Source organism: Rhinolophus ferrumequinum, chromosome X (genome assembly GCF_004115265.2).
Source record: "Rhinolophus ferrumequinum isolate MPI-CBG mRhiFer1 chromosome X, mRhiFer1_v1.p, whole genome shotgun sequence".
Lineage (NCBI taxonomy): Eukaryota > Metazoa > Chordata > Mammalia > Chiroptera > Rhinolophidae > Rhinolophus > Rhinolophus ferrumequinum.
The window spans coordinates 34651855-34663578 of NC_046284.1; the positions used below are offsets into that span (position 1 = coordinate 34651855).

The 11724-nt window shown below is 39.8% G+C and overlaps 1 non-coding gene across 1 annotated transcript; it reads left to right on the forward strand.

Annotated features, from left to right (window-relative positions):
* Window positions 1-10783: 10783 nt before the first annotated feature.
* Window positions 10784-10909, forward strand: LOC117030395 (small nucleolar RNA SNORD22). Its single transcript, XR_004424384.1, has one exon. It is a non-coding gene; the product is annotated as a small nucleolar RNA SNORD22 (small nucleolar RNA).
* The last annotated feature ends 815 nt before the right edge of the window (window positions 10910-11724 follow it).

Genomic DNA, 11724 nt, shown 5'->3' on the forward strand with positions numbered 1-11724 from the left:
TATATAAACCAAAAACAACAAAAGAACAAGACAAAAACTCATAGACCCAGACAATAGTTTAGTGGTTACCAGAGTGTAAGGGCGGTGGGAGGTAGGAGATGAGGGTAAGGGGGATCAAATATATGGTAATGGAAGGAGAACTGACTCTGGGTGGTGAACACACAATGGGATTTATAGGTGATGTAATACAGAATTGGACACCTGAAATCTCGAGTAACAATTATCACCCCAATAAATTTGTTAAAAAAAAAAAAAAAGACTGGGTAGAATTCTCAACTTATCCTTTTAGTGATGAATATATGTTTTTTTGGTAATTCCTATAAATAAATAACTGCCAAAAGGATTTTAGAGGAATTAAAATGTGGGACATGCTTTCTCTAGGATGATTACTGAAAGTTATGTGAGTGGACATAACAGTGGTCATTGAGCTTCACTGGAAGAGTTGGGTGAGGAGTTAGCCTGGGGAGGATAAGCTTTCAGAACAAGATGTCCCCCTCTAAACTGTGAGGTTTCATCCTTTATGCGCCTATCCATTGGAACTTAATGACTTTCTTTCCAGAAAAATGTATATTCCTGCAAGATTTTGTAGATAAATCCATGTTCTCTAGATAGAATCTTCTTTTGAACTTTGGTTATCTGGAGAACTAATTATATATAGCCTGTGATATATCTAGCCCACTTAGATTACTGTGACCGACCAGCAGCCATGAATCAACGAAGAACCTGAAAAGGGGAGTGGGAATTAAATAAAGACACTCACAATTAATTAAGATGCGATATCGGTCTCCAGTGATGCTGAAGCACTGAGTTTACTTTCTTTCACCAATTTATACCATCTGTGTACATGCAGCTTAACAATCATAAGTATGCATTATCTCATTAAGAGTAAATTTATGACTTTTACATACAAACTACAAAATCCTTGAAACTTTCCCAAAGTCATTATCTCATGACAAAGCCCACCAATTATCCTGCTAGTCTTCAGTCCTCAGTGTCTGAGAACCGGTCACTCCCACCTCATTCCTCAGCAGCTTGCAAGCACCCTCCAGGTGCAGGCAGAGATAATGCCTTAGAAGCTGAAACAAGTTAATCATAAACTGAGCCAGTCTGCAAGGCTTTAAAATAACAAGAAATCATGGCTCCCCACAGATTACCTGTAGGGAAGCCTTACACTTTCTCCTGCCTCCACTGACTAGGGACCTTAGCCTTCCTTCTTAGAGAATTTCTGTTTAGTTCAAAGATTGGCAATATTTGACTGATTGATATTTTTTTGGCAAATAAAGATTTATTGGAATACTTCCACACCCATTTGTTTATAAACTATTGCTGCTTTTTCTCTCACAACTGTAAAGTTGAATAGGCATGGCAAAACTAAAAATATTTACTATTTGGCCTTTTACAGGAAAAGTTTGCTGACCGTGTTATAGATGAAAACATTCAGAAAAGCACGTGATAAAAGAGTTGACATATAAAAGAGTTATCCTGCTCAAGGATGTTTACGTTTTAACAGGGATCAAAATATTTTTCAATTGGATGGATTGAATCTTAAGGGTAGAATTTTATGCTCCAGTGAGAAAATACCTAAAGTCAATTGATAAATTCCTAATTCAGATCACTTACTTGTGTGGTCAACCATGCTGATGAACAGAAAAGGCTTTATCTGGCCAATTCCTATAATTGAAGAATTCCCAACCAATAACATTTTGACTCACACAAAACTTTACAGTAAATTCTATTTTTGATATTATGCTGGGCTCCTTTTCTTTTCTCCCTCAGCCAGTGCTCTCAAAACACATCTCAAATTTCCAGAAAAAGAGGAGCTCTATGTGATGCTCCTCTCATTAGAGTCTTGATATGGTGGCTTCCTAATACAAACACTAGTTCTAGTGTCCAGCTTTTTCTGCAAATATTAATCTTCAGTGGGTCAGCAGAGGAACAAACATAAAGTTTGTACAATGGTATTTCTCTTTTGTTTAATATTTACAAATGCTACTCACTAGATTGAAAGACCCACGAAGCCAGTTGTGCTAATATCTACACAAAGGCCATGTAAGGGAAGAACCTCTGACAGAGAATACTTTGAATGCATGGCCCAGCTGTCCAATTCATGGTGCTGAACATTCATTCACGCTTGTGTCTCTATTTGTCCTCTGCAAGGTCCCAGGACAGTCACTCAGGATTGGTTCTTACCTGAGAGGGAGAGAGATGTAAAGACAAGCTATAGTTCTTTTGTTCTTTGTGCTACATTATTTTTTTAGCTTCTCTTATTTGCTGCCTTGTACCTCCACCTCATTTTACCCCATCTTTTCCTTATTTCCTGTGAACCTACTTTATACTCTTTGCCTGGTCATTTTCCCAAACATCTTGTTTGTGTGGAGATAATATACTGTGGTGGAAGGATATAGACTTTGGATTTAGAGAGAACTAAGCTCAGTTTTATGGCATACTAGCTGGTGTTACCAAGGCAAGACTCAATGAGTCATACTTCCTTCATCTGTAAAGTGGGAATAAAATACTGTGTATCTCAAAAGGTTATTAAGAGTATTACTTAGATAATGTGTATAAAAAACATAGCAAGGTACCTGATATATTATAGACACTCAGTAACACCATTTCTCTTCCCTTTTGCCTCATTCTACTCAAAGGGACCTCTTGATTTCTGTGGCTTACCTGGCCTCTGATTCATCTTTGCCAAGCCCTTGTGATTTATAGAAGCCTTTGCTCCCTGGGCTCACAGTCTTGCTAACGTTGTTTTCTTGATTTGATGAAGCACACTAACTGACCTTTACTGAATGGCTCACCATAATTTCTAGGGACCTGGAAAGCCAATAAGTAATGATACTCACTTCAGTTATTTAGAATTGTGACAGAATCATAAGTGGTGGTTTGCAAGTAAATGGTGCTGTGGTTTATAAATCCATGGCAGAAAAGAATGTGTAAACAACAGCATCTGTATGAATGTGCATGTTGCTTAATGACGCCACTATTTAATTTGTTTTGGTTTTGGATGACTGATTCAATTTCTTACTGGTGATCGGTCTGTTTAGATTTTCCAGTTCTTCATGGTTCATCCTATGTTTCTAAGAACTTGTCAATTTCTTCTAGGTTATTGAATTTGGTGGCATATAGTCCTTCACAGTATTCTGGGATGATCATTTGTATTTCTGTGGCATCCGTGATAACTTCCTTTTTTTCATTTCTGATTTTGTTTATTATCTCTCTTTTTATCTTAGTGAGCCTAGCCAAGGGTTTCTCAATTTTGTTAATCTTTTCAAAGAACCAGCTCTTTGTCACATTAATTTTTTCTATTGTCTTTTTGTTCTCTATTTCATTTAGTTCTGCTCTGATTTATACTATTTCCTTTCTTCTGCCGACCTTAGGTTTCATTTATTCTTCTTTTTCTAGTTCTTTAATGTGTAATGTGAGGTTATTTATTTCGAATTTTTCTTGTTTCTTGAGATAGGACTGTAATGATATAAATTTCCCTCTTAAAACTGCTTTCACTGCATCCCCAAAATTTTGGTAGGATGTATTTTCATTGTCATTTGTTTCTATGTATCTTTTGATCTCTCCTCTAATTTCTTCTTTGACCTGGTCGTTCTTTAAAAGTATGTTGTTGAATCTCCACGCATTTGTGTTTTTTCCTGCTTTCTTTTTGCAGTTGATATCCAATTTCAAAGCCTTGTGATCAGAGAATATGCTTGGTATGATTTCAATCTTCTTAAATTTGCTGATGTTAGTTTTACCTCCCAATATATGGTCTATCCTTGAGAATGTTCCATGTACACTAGAAAAAAATGTGTAGTCTCATATTTTAGGATGAAGTGCTCTAATGTGTCAATTATGTCCATTTCATGTAATGTGTCATTTAGGGCTGCTATTTCGTTATTTATTTTCTGTTTGGATAATCTATGCATAGCTGTCAATGATGTATTTTGGTCCCCTAGTATATGTTTTATTCAATTTCTCCCTTTAGTTCTGTTAGTAGTTGTTTGGTATATTTTGGTGCTCCCTGATTGGGGGTGTAAATATTGATGACTGTTATGTCTTCTTGTTGTATAGTCCCCTTTACCATTATGAAATGTTCATCTTTGTCTCTTGTTACCCTTTTCATCCTGAAGTCTGTTTCATCTGATATCATTATGGCTACACCTGATTTTCTCTGGATACCATTTGCTTGGAGTGTCAATTTCCACCCTTTCACTTTGAGTCTATGCTTGTCCTTGTAGCTGAGATGTGTCTCTTGGAGATAGCATATGGTTGGGTTTAGTTTTTTGATCCACTCTGCTACTCTGTGCCTTTTTATTGGTAATTTCAGTCTATTTACATTTAGGGTGTGCCATGCCGGGTGTCAGGCAGGGTCTCTGGTCCTGCTCCCCACATAAGAATGCAGAATATGTTGAGACCAAAAAGGAACACCCACAGAGCCATAGATAGGGGAGTTATACCACTATGTTCTTGCTGTTGGCTCGGTTGGAGACACAGGAAGCAGGAGCCACAGTATCTGCAACCTGCTGTCTGCTTCTCTGCTAACCAACCAACCCCACTTGTTAACTGCAATCCACCGTGCCAACTGCAATCTGCACTTGCTAGCTCAGCCACCTTCTTCTTGCTAGCCCCCATTTTCTGCTGGCATGGCCATGGCAGTTATATTAGGGGCCAATGGTTCACTGGTTATAGCTGATGCCCAAATAACCACAGATGATGGCCATCCAATCATAGTTGATGGTCATTGACTACCTGAGCCCGCACCTTTCTATGTGAGGCCGAGAACCTGGAAACTGTGCTCCTGGCTCTGTCCCCACACTCCACCCTTACAGGGTCTCACCTCACAATCTACGTGACAAGTGTCTTCTGTGAAGTGTCCTGTGCGAGGCGACTGGAGACGAGTGCAATATCCTGAACACAGCCAGGCTCTCTGGACACAGTCAGGGTTTCTCAGGACACCACCAGTACTTCTGGGAACAGCCAGACTTCCTGGGCTTCTTAGGATACCACCAGTCTCCCCAAACACAGCCAGGGTTTCTCACGGCACGACAAGTACTTCTGGGCACAGCCAGACTTCCTGGGCTTCTTAGGTCACCACCACTCTCCTGGGGCACAGCCAGGGCCTCTCAGGGCACAGCCAGACTTCCAGGGCTCAGCCAGGGTTCTCAGGGTACCACCAGTCTTTCTGGGCACAGCCAGACTTCCTGGGCTTCTTAGGTCACCACCACTCTCTTGGGGCACAGCCAGGGCCTCTCAGGGCACAGCCAGACTTCCAGGGCTCAGCCAGGGTTCTCAGGGTACCACCAGTCTTTCTGGGCATAACCAGTCTTTCTCACATATTCTCCAAGGCAGCTGGTTGAAACATAAAAGCAAACATCTGTCAGATCCACTACATGGTGGTACGTTCCCTAGCAAACAGTCAACGGTGGTCCATTAAATTAGGAATGGAGCCCATTCTCCATAGTCCACAGTCATTTGCCAGGGCTGTCCTGGGGGTGAGGGACGACCTTGACCTCACCGTCATCTCCCACAGTGTATTCAGCAAGTGTTTCCTCCTGGGACTACAAGTCCTGCATCCGGGCTGCCTCAGCAAGAACTTCCTAGCCCACAGGGCCGCAATAACCTTCACTTTCTTCGGCCTATGCTGATCAGAGAATCGTCGACGTCTTTCCACCCCTCCACAGAGGTCCAGCTCTCCGGCAGCTGCTCCTCCTGGTCTTCCTGAGACTGAGTGTTCATACACACAAACTGCTGCACTGTCCTTCGGAGAGGTTTGGCCAGCACCGTTCCCTGCTCATTGTGCCATTTGTCATGCCGGGGGTTAGGCGGGATCTCTGGTCCGGCTCCCCACATAAGAACGCAGGATATGGTGAGGCCAAAAGGAACACCCACGGAGCCATTGATAGGAGAGTCTACCACTATATTCTTGCTGGTGGCTGGGTTGGAGACACAGGAAGCAGGAGCGACACTATCTGCAACCCGCTGTCTGCTTCTCTGGCAACCAACCAACCCCACTTGTTAATTGCAATTTGCCATGCCAACTGCAATCCGTGCTTGCTAGCTTAGCCGCCATCTTCTTGCTAGGCCCTGTTTTGTGCTAGCGTAGCAATGACAGTTATATTAGTGGCCAATGGCTCACTCGTTAGAGCTGACAGCCAACTAGCCACAGCTGATGGCCATCCAATCACAGTTGATGGCCATTTACTACCTGAGCCAGCAGCTTTCCATGTGATGCCCAGAGCCTGGAAACTGCACTCCTGGCTCTGTCCCCACAGGGTGATTATTGATATGTGAGGATTTCCTATCATTCTATCTTTAGTTTTCTGGTAAGACTGTGTCTCCAGTGTTTCTTTGCCTTTCTCCTGTTGTCTTTTATTTCTGTGTGGTGGTATTCTATGATGTTTCCCTCTGTTTCTTCTTTTATTACAGTATATATTTCAGTTCTGGATTTTTTTTTTTATTTTTTTTTTAGTGTTTACCCTTATGTTTATGTAAAAGAAAGTTTTATATTCCTCAGCATGCTTACTTTCTCCATTCCTATATTCCGGTTCAGGCCTTTACTCTCCCTTTTTTATGTTTTGGTTGCCACAAATTGTCCCTGTTGATGGTGGTCGAATAGCCTCCTTTAGTATTTCTTGTAGTGCAGGTCGTGTATTAGAAAATTCCCTCAGCTTCTGTATGTTTGGAAATGTCTTTATTCCTCCTTCATATCTAAAGGATATCTTTGCTGGATACATTATTCTTGGCTCATAATTTCTCTCTTTCAATAATTTGAATATTTGGCTCCTCTCCTTCCTGGCCTGTAGAGTTTTTGTTGAGAAATCTGATGATAATCTAATGGGCTTTCCTAAAGGATATCTTTGCTGGGTATATTATTCTTGGCTCATAATTTCTCTCTTTCAATAATTTGAATATTTGGCTCCTCTCCTTCCTGGCCTGTAGAGTTTCTGTTGAGAAATCTGATGATAATCTAATGGGCTTTCCTTTGTAGGTTACGGTCTTTTCCCTGGCTGCCTTGAAGATTCTTTCTTTGTCGTTGGTTTTTGACAGCTTCAATACAATGTGCTTTGGAGAAGGCCTGTTGGGGTTAAGGTAATTAGGTGTTCTATTTTTTTCTTGGATTTGAGGATCCAGTTCTTTCCACAAGTTTGGGAAGTTCTTATTGACTATTTGTTTGAATATATTCTCTGTTCCCTTCTCTCTTTCTTCTCCATCTGGTATGCCTATTATTCTTATATTGCTCTTTCTGATGGAGTCAGAAAGTTCTTGTAGACTTCTTTCATTTATTTTAAGTCTCAAGTGTCCTTCTTGTTCTATTCGTGTCATTTCCAGTTTTCTATCTTCAATGTCACTGGTTCTTTCCTCCATCTGGTCAACTCTACTATCTAAGCTGGTTTATTTCACTCTTAATTTCTTCTACTGAGTTCTTAATCTCCAGAAATTCTATTTGGTTCTTTTTTTAAAATTTCAATCTCTTTCGTAAAATGTTCATGTTGTTCTTTGATTGTGTTTCTGAGTTCATTAAACTTCCTTTCTGTGTTTTCTTCTATCTCATTTAGTTTTTTCAGAACTGTAATCTTGAATTCTCTGTTGTTTAATTCACATGTGTCTATATTTTTAAGTTCCTTTTCTGGAGACTTTTCACTTTCTTTCTGAGCTGTTTTGTTGCCTTGGTTATTCATGGCAATTACTGATTTATTATTTCTCTTCCTAGACATCTACAGGAGTGGGTTCTGTAGCAGGTTGATAGGAAGAGGTCTTTCTTTTGTTTTCCAGTACATATTGGTAGAATGTTTTATTTTCTCACTGACTGCAGCATTTTTTTTTCTCTATCACACCGTAGTGTTATGTTTTCTCTGCACTATTCCAGCTTCTCACACAGTGTGGGGATTCCCTGGAAGGCGGGCTTCTCTTCTGTTAACAGTTCACCTGGGTCATAGGGCGCTGCGTCCCTTTAGGTGAATTCAGTAGTGAGCCCCTTCGTCTTGCCTGTTTGCTGTGCAGGGAGTCCTTTTTGGAATTATAGTTGTTCAATTTTTTTGTAAATTCCAGGGGAGATTTACATTTTGGTAATGTCTCAGCTCTAGAAGATTTTAATATGCTTGGAGATTGGGCTACCTGTGAAAACTAATATGTGGGTCTGAATCAGGAGGATGATCTTTGTCAGGTGTTGTCTAGATTAGAGAGCTTTTTCAAGGCATGTGCAAGGATTACAGATATGCTGAGATATTTACTACCTCCAATCCTTAGCAGACCAGGATGGGTCTTGGGCAGCCAGTTCAACTCTAGCAGTGAGAAGTCTCATCCTGTAATTCTATGTGAAAATAATATTATCCTGTCTGCTATGACAAGAATATCATTTATAAACATTGCTATGGAGTTCTATCTGTAAAGGAACTTGTCTAAAGAAATGCCAGCCCAATAGACATGCCCCATACCTCTTGATAAACAGCCCGAAGCCTGGCACTAGTGGCAGCCAGCCTTGGGTCACCTCCAAATCCAGCAGAAGTGGAAACTGTTTACAGATCTCTTTGTAGCTCAAGCCAAGAGGCCCTGGGCAGGGTAAAGACAACAGCTGACTTTTGCCTGCAACACAGTTCAGTCCAAGAGGCCTCAGAACTAACACACCTCATGACCAGCTTCAGAGCACAACAGAGCAACACCCCAAACAGCATACCAAAAAGGCATAATGGGAAGGCACCAGAGCCCTGCTAAAGAGAGGCCCCCTCTTGGGGGACAGTCCCCACACAGCAGCTCCTACACTGTAGTTACAACCAGTCCTCACAAAAAATCAGATGGAGGCTCAATCCCTTCCATTGATGTGCAAAGAGCAACCAAGGCTCAAATACAAAAAGAGAGTACAAACAACACACACAAGGTACATACTTGGAGCACAGGCTCAGATGACCAGGAAGACTACACCACTAGCCCCCCAGCACAGCTACTACATAAAGCCATTGTACTAAGACTGGGAGACATAGCAGCTACAGCTAATACATAGAAACAAACAGAGGGTGGCAGCCAAAATGGGGACACAAAGAAACATGTCCCAAATAAAAAAACAGAATAAAGCTATAGAAAAAGAACTATACAAAAATGGAGACAAGCAACCTACCAGATGCAGAGTTCAAAACACTGATTATAAGGATGCTCAATGATTTCAGTGAGGACATTAAGAAACAGATAGGAAAGATAAAAATAAAGATAGAAAACAAGAAAAAGAATCAGTCACAAATGAAGAATAAAAACTGCAATAAAGAATAAGTTAGAGGGAACAAAAAGCAGATTAGGTGAAGTAGAAGGTTGAATCAGCAATTTAGAAGGTAAGGTACCAGAAAACACCCTATCATCAGAACAGAAAAAAAAAAAAGAGAGAGAGAGAGAGAGAGAATAGTTTAAGTGGCCTCTTGGACAGCATCAAGTGTACCAACATTCCTATCACAGGGATACCACAAGGAGAAGAGAGAGCGCAATAAATTGAAAATTTATTTAGAGAAAAAATGATGGACAACTAACCTGGTGAAGAAAATAGACATACAAGTCCAGGAAGTGCAGAGTCCCAAACAAGATGAATCCAAAGAGGCTCACAACAAGACACATCATAATTAAAGTGTCAAAAGTTAAATACAAAGAAAGAATCTTAAAAGTGGCCTGAGAAGAGCAGTTAGTTACCTACAAAGGAAGTCCCACAAGACTATCAGCTGATTTTTCAACAGAAACTTTGCAGGCCAGAAGAGATTAGCATGAAATATTCAAAGTGATGAAAAACAAGGACCTACAACCAAGATTACTCTAGCCAGCAATGCTGTCATTTAAAATTGAAGGTGAGATAAAAATTTTCCCAGATAGGAAACCCTAAAGGAGTTCATCACCACCAAACCAGTATTACAAGGAATGTTAGAGGCACTTCTTTAAGACCAAAATAATTGAAAATACACAGGATAAAAGGGCAATAACTCTATATCTATCAACAATTACTTTAAATGCAAATGGATTAATGCTCCAATCAAAAATTAGGATGGCTGAATGGCTAAGAAAAGACTTTTACATATGCTGCCTACAAGAGACTCACTTCAGATCAGAAGACACACACAGACTGAAAGTAAAGGGATGGAAAAAAGATATTTCATGATAATGGAAACAAAGAAATTGAGGTAGCAATACTCACACTCAACAAAATAGACTTTAAAAAATGGCTGGACCCAGCAATCCCACTTCTGGGTATTTATGTAAAGAAACCCAAAATGCTATTTCAAGGGGACATGTTCATCTTTATGTTCACTGCAGCATTATTTACAATGGCCATGATATGGAGGCAACCTGGCGTCCATCAGTGGATGGATGGATAAACAAGAGATGGTATGTATATACCATAGAATATTACTCAGCCATAAAAAAGATTGAAATGTTGCCATCTGAAACGACATGGATGAACCTGGGGGCTATATTGCTGAGTGGAGTAAGATAGATAGAGAAAGACAAATGCTATGTGATTGCACTTATATGTGGAATCTAAACAGCAAACCAAACAGAAACAGATTCATAGGTATAGAGAACATTTTCAAGGTTGTCAGATAGGAGAGGTGTCGGAGGGATGGGTGAAAAAAGGGAGGAATTAAGAAGTATAAATTAGTAGTTGCAAAATAGCCATAGTAATGTACAGTATAGCATAAGGAATATTGAGGGTAAGGAATAAGGAGAATATTGTAATAACTACACATGGTATCAACTAGATTGCATGGTGTACTAGATTTATTGTGGTGATAACTTTGTAAGTTATAAAAATATCTAATCATCCCGGTGAAGAAACATTCACATCTCTTACCTCTTGTCCTCGTCCCAGAGCCTGTAAAGGTGAACCCACTGGGGCTGGTTGGGGGAGAAGAGGCAAGTTTGTTCCAGAAGGAGCTGTCTGAGGGATCATAAGGATTTCTGAACATGGGGAAGGGAGAATTAAATCACTTGTTGAAAATTTGTATATTTTTTTCCAGGTCTAAAGAAAGAACAAATCCTGTATGATGGAATCCAACTCTTGGAGGACATCAAAAGGGGAATTTTTCAAGTCATTTCTTGTACCATGTAGAATTAACATACAATTCAAATTAACATGCAATCATTTCAGTCTTTAAATAAAACATTTTTTTTTAAATCTAATCACATGGTTGTACACCTGAAACTAATACACTATTGTATGTGAATTGTAATTGAAAAATAAAATAATATTTAAAAAACAAAATAATTGAACAAACAATAGAAACAATTTCATAGATACAGAGAACAAACTGATGGTTGCTGAATTAGTGGGTGTTGGGGGGCTGGGTGAAAACACTGAAGGAAGGAAAAAATAACAATTGGCAGTTACAAAATAAAAAAAAAAAAAGAGAGAGAAATGCCAGCCCTAATTATATAAGGACTAAAGAGTAAGGGCCTCATCACCATTGTCAGTGACATGATCATCATCATCATCATCATCATCATCATCATCATCATCATCACCAGTAGTATGTCTATTACTAAAGCCAAAGAATTCCCTATTCTGAAAGAGTCACTTGGCTTCTCCCAAATATCTTGCTCTGCTCCGGGTATAAAGCGACGGCCAGGGTAAAAGTCATGGGATTATTATTTATGATATAGAGAAGACAATTAATATTAATCAGAAGACATTGTGACTGGTACTAATTCTTCACACTCTCACTCATAAAATGAGCATGTGATTAAAGAGAGTATCCGTCTGTC